The sequence below is a fragment of the Eptatretus burgeri genome, unplaced genomic scaffold, assembly GCF_056783735.1.
Source record: "Eptatretus burgeri isolate ZD-2024b unplaced genomic scaffold, Ebu_testis_v1 Ebu_testis_scaffold_669, whole genome shotgun sequence".
In the NCBI taxonomy this organism is placed as follows: domain Eukaryota; kingdom Metazoa; phylum Chordata; class Myxini; order Myxiniformes; family Myxinidae; genus Eptatretus; species Eptatretus burgeri.
In genome coordinates this window covers 1-7,500 of record NW_028222618.1, presented here as the reverse complement: position 1 = coordinate 7,500, position 7,500 = coordinate 1, and the positions used below count along the sequence as shown (strand labels likewise).

Below are 7,500 nucleotides of genomic sequence, written 5' to 3'. Positions count from 1 at the left end.
AGCTGAAGAGTCTTTGAGGTTTGAGGGATCTTAAAGTGTCTTCGCTGTCTGAAGGGTCTTTTTTGTACACATAATCGAGGCCCGTCGAAGAGCTGCCACACTGCTCTTCACAGACTAACAGCGGCATTAGGATATAACAGACTAAAACAGGAAGCAAAACATGCATGGCATGGACAAGATGGACACAAGGAAACTCCCAGGAGGGAAGACTGAAAAATTTAACAGAGGAGGGATTTGGGCGGGGTTAACAAGGGCAGAAAAGATCATGTTGTTCAAATGGTGACGATCTGAGATGGTGGCGAACAGCTGTCTTGAAAACCTGGAAGGAAGAATGCGATTGAACAGGAGATAGAAGTTGATTCTTTAGGCAAGTAAAAAGAGGAACTAATGATTGGATGTGTGCAGTGACCTGGATTTTGATAGTTTCACAAGAAGGGGGTTGATGGTGGACCTTGTGAGCCCTGCAGAAACCTGGGGGTGACAAAGCACAGAAAGATCAGAACGTGCAATCCTAGAAATGAGGTGGTCAAAGACAGAGAAACCATTGACCTGTCTGCGGCAGTGAAGTGACAGCCATAGGTTCGTCCTCGACTCAGATTCAGTGAGGGAAATTCCAATGATCTTGAAAGCCTTGGTTTGTACAGCATCAAGCAGGGAGAGATGTGAGACGGGAACCAGCCCAGAGGATAGAGAAAAGTCCTCCACCAAGCTGCTCATGAAGCCCTTGGAGGTGGATTTGAGTTCAGGTGTGCCAAGGAAGGACTTTGTATGACGGAGTGTGGTCATTCGGAGAATGGCTTCGGAGGCCAACTTTGAAATGTGGTTTGCCCTAAAAATATCATTGCTGATAGTGAAGCACAGGAGCTTGATTGAATAAACTTCCTGAAGAGGATTGGTAAGAAAGTAGATTTGCGGGAGGAGGTGGGACAAGAGGTGTGGTTTGTCAGACTATAATTTTGGAGAGAAATGAAATAAGAGCGTGAGATTTGTCAGATTGAAAGACATTCCAAGTCTTTGGCCAGCTTGTGATTTTTTTCCAAGGCCTGAAGAGAGGGCAGATGCTGCAGCCTGCCTTCCTGAAGGATAATTGATGTCACGGCAGAGGGTGGAGTCATCAGCAAATAGATAAAGAGGATTTTCCAGAGTCAGCGAGATCATTGTTGAAGATCAGGAATAGAACTCGGCCCACTGCTTGGGCATTCCAGTCTTGACAGGGTGATGAGATGAAAAAATTCCATTGAATGCCACACAAAGGTTACGAGAGAGGAGGAAGTCATTCAGTCATGTATGGAGTTGGCCTTTACAGGAAGAGAGTTTGGAGAGTAAGGCAGAATGCCAGAATGCATCAAAAGCGTGAGATAAGTCCAGAGTGACTGCCCTGATCTCATGTATGATTATCAGGGCCTCCATTCATTGTTAGGTGACTCAAAGCAGAATGTCCGATGTGGAGTCCAACCCTGCAACATTTTTCCCCATTACGGATGACCTTGTTTGTTTTTTCTTATCATTGAGTGAACTTATGAGGGAATCTTGAGAAATTACGAATTGAACATTGTCCCATCGATATTTACTTTTATCGTTTTTCTTAACGAACGGGAATGAGCACCTTGTTAAAAATGGGAAGAAAGGGGGAGTGGAGGGCAGATATTTGCGGTGGGGGGGGGCAGAAAGGGGACAGAGAATTGGAAGAAGAGTGAGGGTGGTTGAGCACTTCTCGTCGGTGTGGTGGGGTGGGGGTGCTTTTTAGGATAATTGGTTGGGTGGAGCTTTGAGAACTTGGTGGGAGGGGGTGGTTGATGACCTGATGGTGGTTGAAGACTTGTGGTTGGGAGGGAATGAACTCAACTGCGGCTCAAGTCTACTATTTAGAGCCAGTATGGCTGCAGGAGGTCACCTCAATGACTTTTAACGGGGTGGAAATATTGGTGGGGATTGGCAGTCGCTTCAGTGGCAAAGGCTGGGGAAATTGCGAACATCTCACAAGGAAATGTTTCAAAAGTTATGTCAGTCTGGGACAAAGGAAAGACATCATCATCAAAGGGCAACATTGGATGGAAGCGTACACTCGACAAGCGTGATGCACGGGCATAATTCTGGACTGCGAGGTGAAACAGGAGCAATGATGGACAGTGTAAAAAGTTCAATGTAGCTTGTGAGAATCCTGTATCATCCAAAATAGTCTGAAGGAAACTTCACAGGATTAAAAATCAAAGCCGGGATGCTCTGCACAAACTGATCATAAGACCTGGCAATGCCCATTTGTGGGGCCAGTGATCCAAGGAGTTGCACAGGCAATGGGCTGCCGAGTCGTGGAGGAACGTGATATGATCTGATGAGTCATCCTTCACCTTGTTCTCGACGATTGGACGTGTGCACATGTGGCGACAACCCAGGGATTTATACAGCTCTGAGTGCCTATTTCAAAACTGAAAGCTTATGGCGGTTTCATCATGGTGTGGTGTATGCTTTTCTGGCATCACTTGGGTCCACTCATTCCATCAGAAGGCAGGGTTGATGCAGCGTGCTGCATTACCATCTTTAATGATCATCTGCATCCCATGATGCAGAATTTCTTCCCTGCTGGGAGGGGTGTCTTGTTGGCCCCTGATGAATCGGTTTCTGCCTTCATCAAACCGACGTGAATTGGAGGACTTCCTTGTGGAATAATGGTGCCACATTCCAGTTCTGCAATTCTCCATCCTTTTTGACTCCACACCATGTCGTCTCCATGCCTTGCTGGATGCAAGTGGTGGCTCAACAACCAAAAAGTAACATTCTTTTAATGTTTCCAATTTTTTGTTCACTCTCTGAACATCCAATGAGAAACTGCTTCCTAAAATTCAAATACATTTGTCAAGCATCACCTTCCTTTCTTCCATCGGTGTATCTTCCCCGAATGCAACTGGGATTTCGACAGCTCTTTATCCTTTCTGCCCCAAGAAGACTTTCCCTATTTCTGATCCCATGAGACATCGTTGAGTTTGTATTAAAACATTCATTGTTTCTTCCTCAGCCTTTGCTGAGTCTCTTTCATCACACATTCAAGATGAGGTGGAGTTTGAGTGAGGAACACACACACACACACAGTGTGTGTTTGAATTTGATGTTAAAAGTGAGGAGCAAGAATTCATGACAGGTGACCAATTGAGTGAGTTAGAAAATCTTCAGAGGTTTTCATTTGTTAAGATTCCTGATTATTTTGTCTTTTTTATTGAAAGTTGTGATTTTTGGTTCACCTTTTTGATGGGAAGATCATCTTCTCGAAGGGTCACGGTTTAACGATCGCAAAGCCGTACATCATCTCACAGCATTGCTAAATTCAACAAAATTTTACTTCCACTTTCTTTTCCATCCACAGTCCAATTGAATTTCGGATTTTCTTCGTTATTATTGAATCGTCACTGCAATTTCTGAAGGTAATTTTCAGTTTTTATATTCTTGATTCTGTTGAGTTCGAACAAGTGCTGATCAAACAGCCAATCACAGCATAATTTGAATATAAACACCAATCACTCAGCAGGTTATCAGACAGCTGCTCTCTCAATGACATCTTTAAACTTCTTCTTCCTTCCTTTCATCAAACTGCAATGCCAGGAAAAAATATTTTGCTGACTGGAGATGAAGCACCTTCTCTCCCACCTTGCCACCCTGAAACCGCAATGTCCAATCAGCAGAAAACAATCTGCCCACAGAGCAGGTAAGAGTGTTTTTTGAGGATTTTATATTTACCTGTTTGCTACGAGGGAGAGAGAGGGCGATGAATACATTTTGTTGATTTATCCTCCACCATAAAAACAACACACACATGTAGAAATGGCAACGTAATTGTTGAAGCACTGTTTCAGATTTCATTCCAAAGGCCTTTTTGGTACGAGGGATGTGCAGAACACCTTATTGCAAGTTTCCACGTGACGTAATTGTATCATGCAATGATCATCCAGCACATGCATCTCATGCACACTCAGGTTTTGGAAGTGACAACACATTCTGAGCAAATTTGAAAGTATTTCCAAGACACCAGCAAATGGATCATCCAAAAACACACTGATCACATTCTTTAACAATTCATTCCATTCAGAAAATGAGAAGAATCAAATCAATGAACACATTCAAAGCAGGGTATTCCATTTGCTATTTCACATGGCTCTTTAACGTGAGGAGAGGAAAGGTTTCCAAAGAAAGATCAGAAGATGTTATCAAGCCACAAAATGAAGAAGTAATGTGCCAATAAGTTGACGTCCTTGGATAATGACTCCTGCTCAGGACCGATGCATTCGCTGACCCATCAATACAATTGGTGCCAAACTACCCAGTGTGCATGACACACTGTAAACACACTCCCTGTATCTCAACGCAGTGATTGCTGCCGGATGTGGACTCACCCGGTTTTGAAATTGTTACCTCCACGTTTGATCCTCAGGGGAAAGCATTCGACACAACGTGGCAGGACATGATTACGTCACAATGAAATGGACATATAATTATTCAGTACGTTTCTCTGTCACAGGTTTGACCCTCATCTGTGTCCCATTACGTCACATAAATAAATCGTATCAACAACAATCACGTATTCGCTTTTTGTTTCATGACGGAGAAGATATTATTGGTTTGTCAAGCAAGATTTCACTTTACCGAGTTGTGCAACCACAAGCCTCTGTAGATCTCACTGTAATTCCATATTTTCTCTTTCTTCCCCTCTGTCTAATCTCCTATTACACATGTTCGATCAAGGAGATGAGGGTGAATGAGGGGTGTGCCGAAGGTGAACTGGACAGTAAAAATGGGTTTGAGGAGCGAGACGTTCTCTCATGTGAGGTGAGTTTTCCACTTGGTTCATCATCTCGCAGATGAGAGGAATCTTTGAATGATGAAACTTCATTGTCCATCTGCCTTCTGTCATTGTGTGATTCCAGATTGTTTACATCACACATTTGGTTGTTGATGCGTTGGGAATGAGAATTCTTATTTTTGGGATGATTAGTGGATATTTTTATTTTATCTTTCCTTTATTCTTCGAGTTTCACCTTTTCAATGTTCTCTTCCTTTCCTGAAAATTTTTACTTCATGTCCTCACTCGTTTTTCTTTTACGGCCACAATTATTCCCATAATTATTCTGGGGTTTGCCGGAGCTAATCCTTGGCCCAAGTCCATCTTAAATGTGCTCCCAGATGTCTCGAACCAACCGATGAAAAAAAAAACAAAAAAAAAACTATCTCTTGTCTGCGAGCATCACTCCATCCAAAAGTAGGGGAGCAGAATTACCAACAGAAAGGAAAGTATTAAGCAAGAGTACATGTACAAGACATCCACAACATAATCAGTTGTCATTGTGGTGCAGGTGAGGGGTCCAAAAAGAGTTTCCTCACCACCACACAGGCACTCAATTTGGACCCTGCTCCCACTCGGATTCAAATGTGGCACGAAAGCCTGACGGGTGATTACGACACCTCCAGATTGATGCTGCAGCCCAAATAATGCATGCCAGCAGGGTCACACGAGCCCTGGCAAGAATGTCGATGTCTTATCTGCCTGCACGCTGTAGTGGGATGTTGCAAGGTATCCCAAATAAATGGGGATACAGCAATGGCCCAACACTTGTAACTGCCAAGATGATGAGACATCAGTGATGCTGCTGGTTGCCAAAACAAAGGTGTACCTTGAGTGACCTTGGAGGTTTTGTTGAAAGTGCCAAGGCATGTGTTTAAGCATGGCAGCATGTGGTGTGAGGATGTGTCAAGAAGTAGAACCATCACCATTAACAATTAAACATTTTAATGTCCTGTCCCCAGACACACTCATGCAAAATAATCTTACAAACATGGGTCTCAATCTCTCTTCCTCACAGAAAAGCTCACGTTTCACTCAACAACACATTCAGAATCATCGCAGCCTGTCCTCAACTCACTGATATTGACCATCTTCACACAGAAACAAAAATGCTTCCTCTGCAACACCACCTTCATGTCACAGGGACACATTTCATTCATGCCACCCAGACACCAGAACACTCACGTCACCACTTGGTTAATTACCCACCTCCTCCCAAACACAAAAAGACTCATCTGCAACTTCTGCAATCAACACCAACTCGAGTTTTAACTCGTGTTTTTTTTTCAAACAAAACTCCAAATTTCCAGTTTTTCCTTCATGAGAGTTTCCTTCTGTATCCATCGTGTCCACCCCGTGCATCCCCTTTCCTGCCCCCCATTCCTCCCTGCACCAATTGTTTGTTCAAGTCTCCCTCTATTTTGTCCTTCAACTCCACTGTTGGTGTTTCCCCCTCTCTATGCTGTTCCTTTTGTCCTGTTATGTCCTGATCTGTTCAGTGTATTAGTTCTTCCACGAGCCTTGACTGTATAATTACTTTTGAAAACTCAGTCTAACTCATAACCCCTTTGACCCCATTGTCACCCTGAACAGACAACTCTTCAACATCAATTTCATGAAAGATCTCTGGCAGGGTCCAGTCATTGTGAGATGCTTCATTGGAGGATGCAAGTTTCCAGTTTGGAAGCCAGGAGCTGATTGATGATAATGATGATGATGATACGATATTTGTTGCATCCTCTGTTTTGCCAGTACTGTGTTGTTGCATGTGAAATAAATATTGGAAATAAATTTGATTGCTAAATATATTTTTGTTTTCTTGTGTTTAATTGCAATTGTTCACGAACATGAAAATTCAAGTAAAATAGCCTGGTCGAGTAGGGTACGAACATATGATGGATGGTTCACATGCATTGAACTGGAATGAATGAAGTGTTGAGGTTGGTATGGTGAGAGGCACCATCTGTTGGTGGAGGAAGAGGGACGGAGGGAGGAAAACTCAGCCTGGTTTTTCAGTCTCTTCGGAGTACTCGAGTGCCCTCTGTTTTAATTTCTCTTGACTCGGTTTTCTCGATCTGCTTGGCAGTCCTTGCAGTGCTGTCTTTTGAGATTAAACTAAAACAGCAAACATATTTCTTAGTTCGTAAAAATTTTGGAAATTGGAGGTACAGCACCGTGTTAATCCTCATTTCAGATTTTGCTGTAATTCATTTTTATGCCTCTGTTGACGAAGTTGCCAGAGGAATTGTTTTTGTCCGTCCAGGTATCCGTCCATGTGTCTGTCCATCTGTGATAGGTTTTCATTTCCGTGATAACTTAAGAATGCTTGAAGGGATCTAAGATAAACTTGGCACAAGTATGTATCATGATGCAAAGATAAACTGATTCGATTATGGGGGCAAGGGTTCAAAGGTGAGATGTCCTGAAAGGTAAAAAATAAAAAATGTTATAATGCTACTGAAAAAAAAAATGATAGGATTGTGACCAAACTTGGTATATGTGTATATTATGATGCAAAGCTGAACTGATTAGATTTCAGCATCAAGAGGTTAAAGGTTAAAAGTCATGTCAGATAAGAATGTGATACTTGAGAACAGCTGAAGGATTGAAATCAAACTTGGGAGAAGTATGTATAATATGTGGTAATGTGGATCGAGGCATATTGGATGACG

At 42.7% G+C, this 7,500-nt stretch overlaps 2 long non-coding RNA genes across 2 annotated transcripts in view; one reads left to right on the top strand and one right to left on the bottom strand.

Moving 5' to 3' along the window:
* LOC147007104 (uncharacterized) overlaps positions 1 to 3,697 on the top strand; it is a 4,414-nt gene extending 717 nt beyond the window's left edge. Inside the window, exons 2-3 of the long non-coding RNA XR_015054400.1 lie at positions 3,359 to 3,416; positions 3,595 to 3,697. This is a non-coding gene — a long non-coding RNA (uncharacterized LOC147007104). The remainder of the gene's footprint in view (positions 1 to 3,358; positions 3,417 to 3,594) is intronic.
* LOC147007105 (uncharacterized) lies at positions 93 to 3,643 on the bottom strand. Its single transcript, XR_015054401.1, has 3 exons — positions 3,507 to 3,643; positions 410 to 471; positions 93 to 319 (listed from the first exon to the last, which is right to left on the bottom strand). It is a non-coding gene; the product is annotated as an uncharacterized LOC147007105 (long non-coding RNA).
* Positions 3,698 to 7,500: the final 3,803 nt, after the last annotated feature.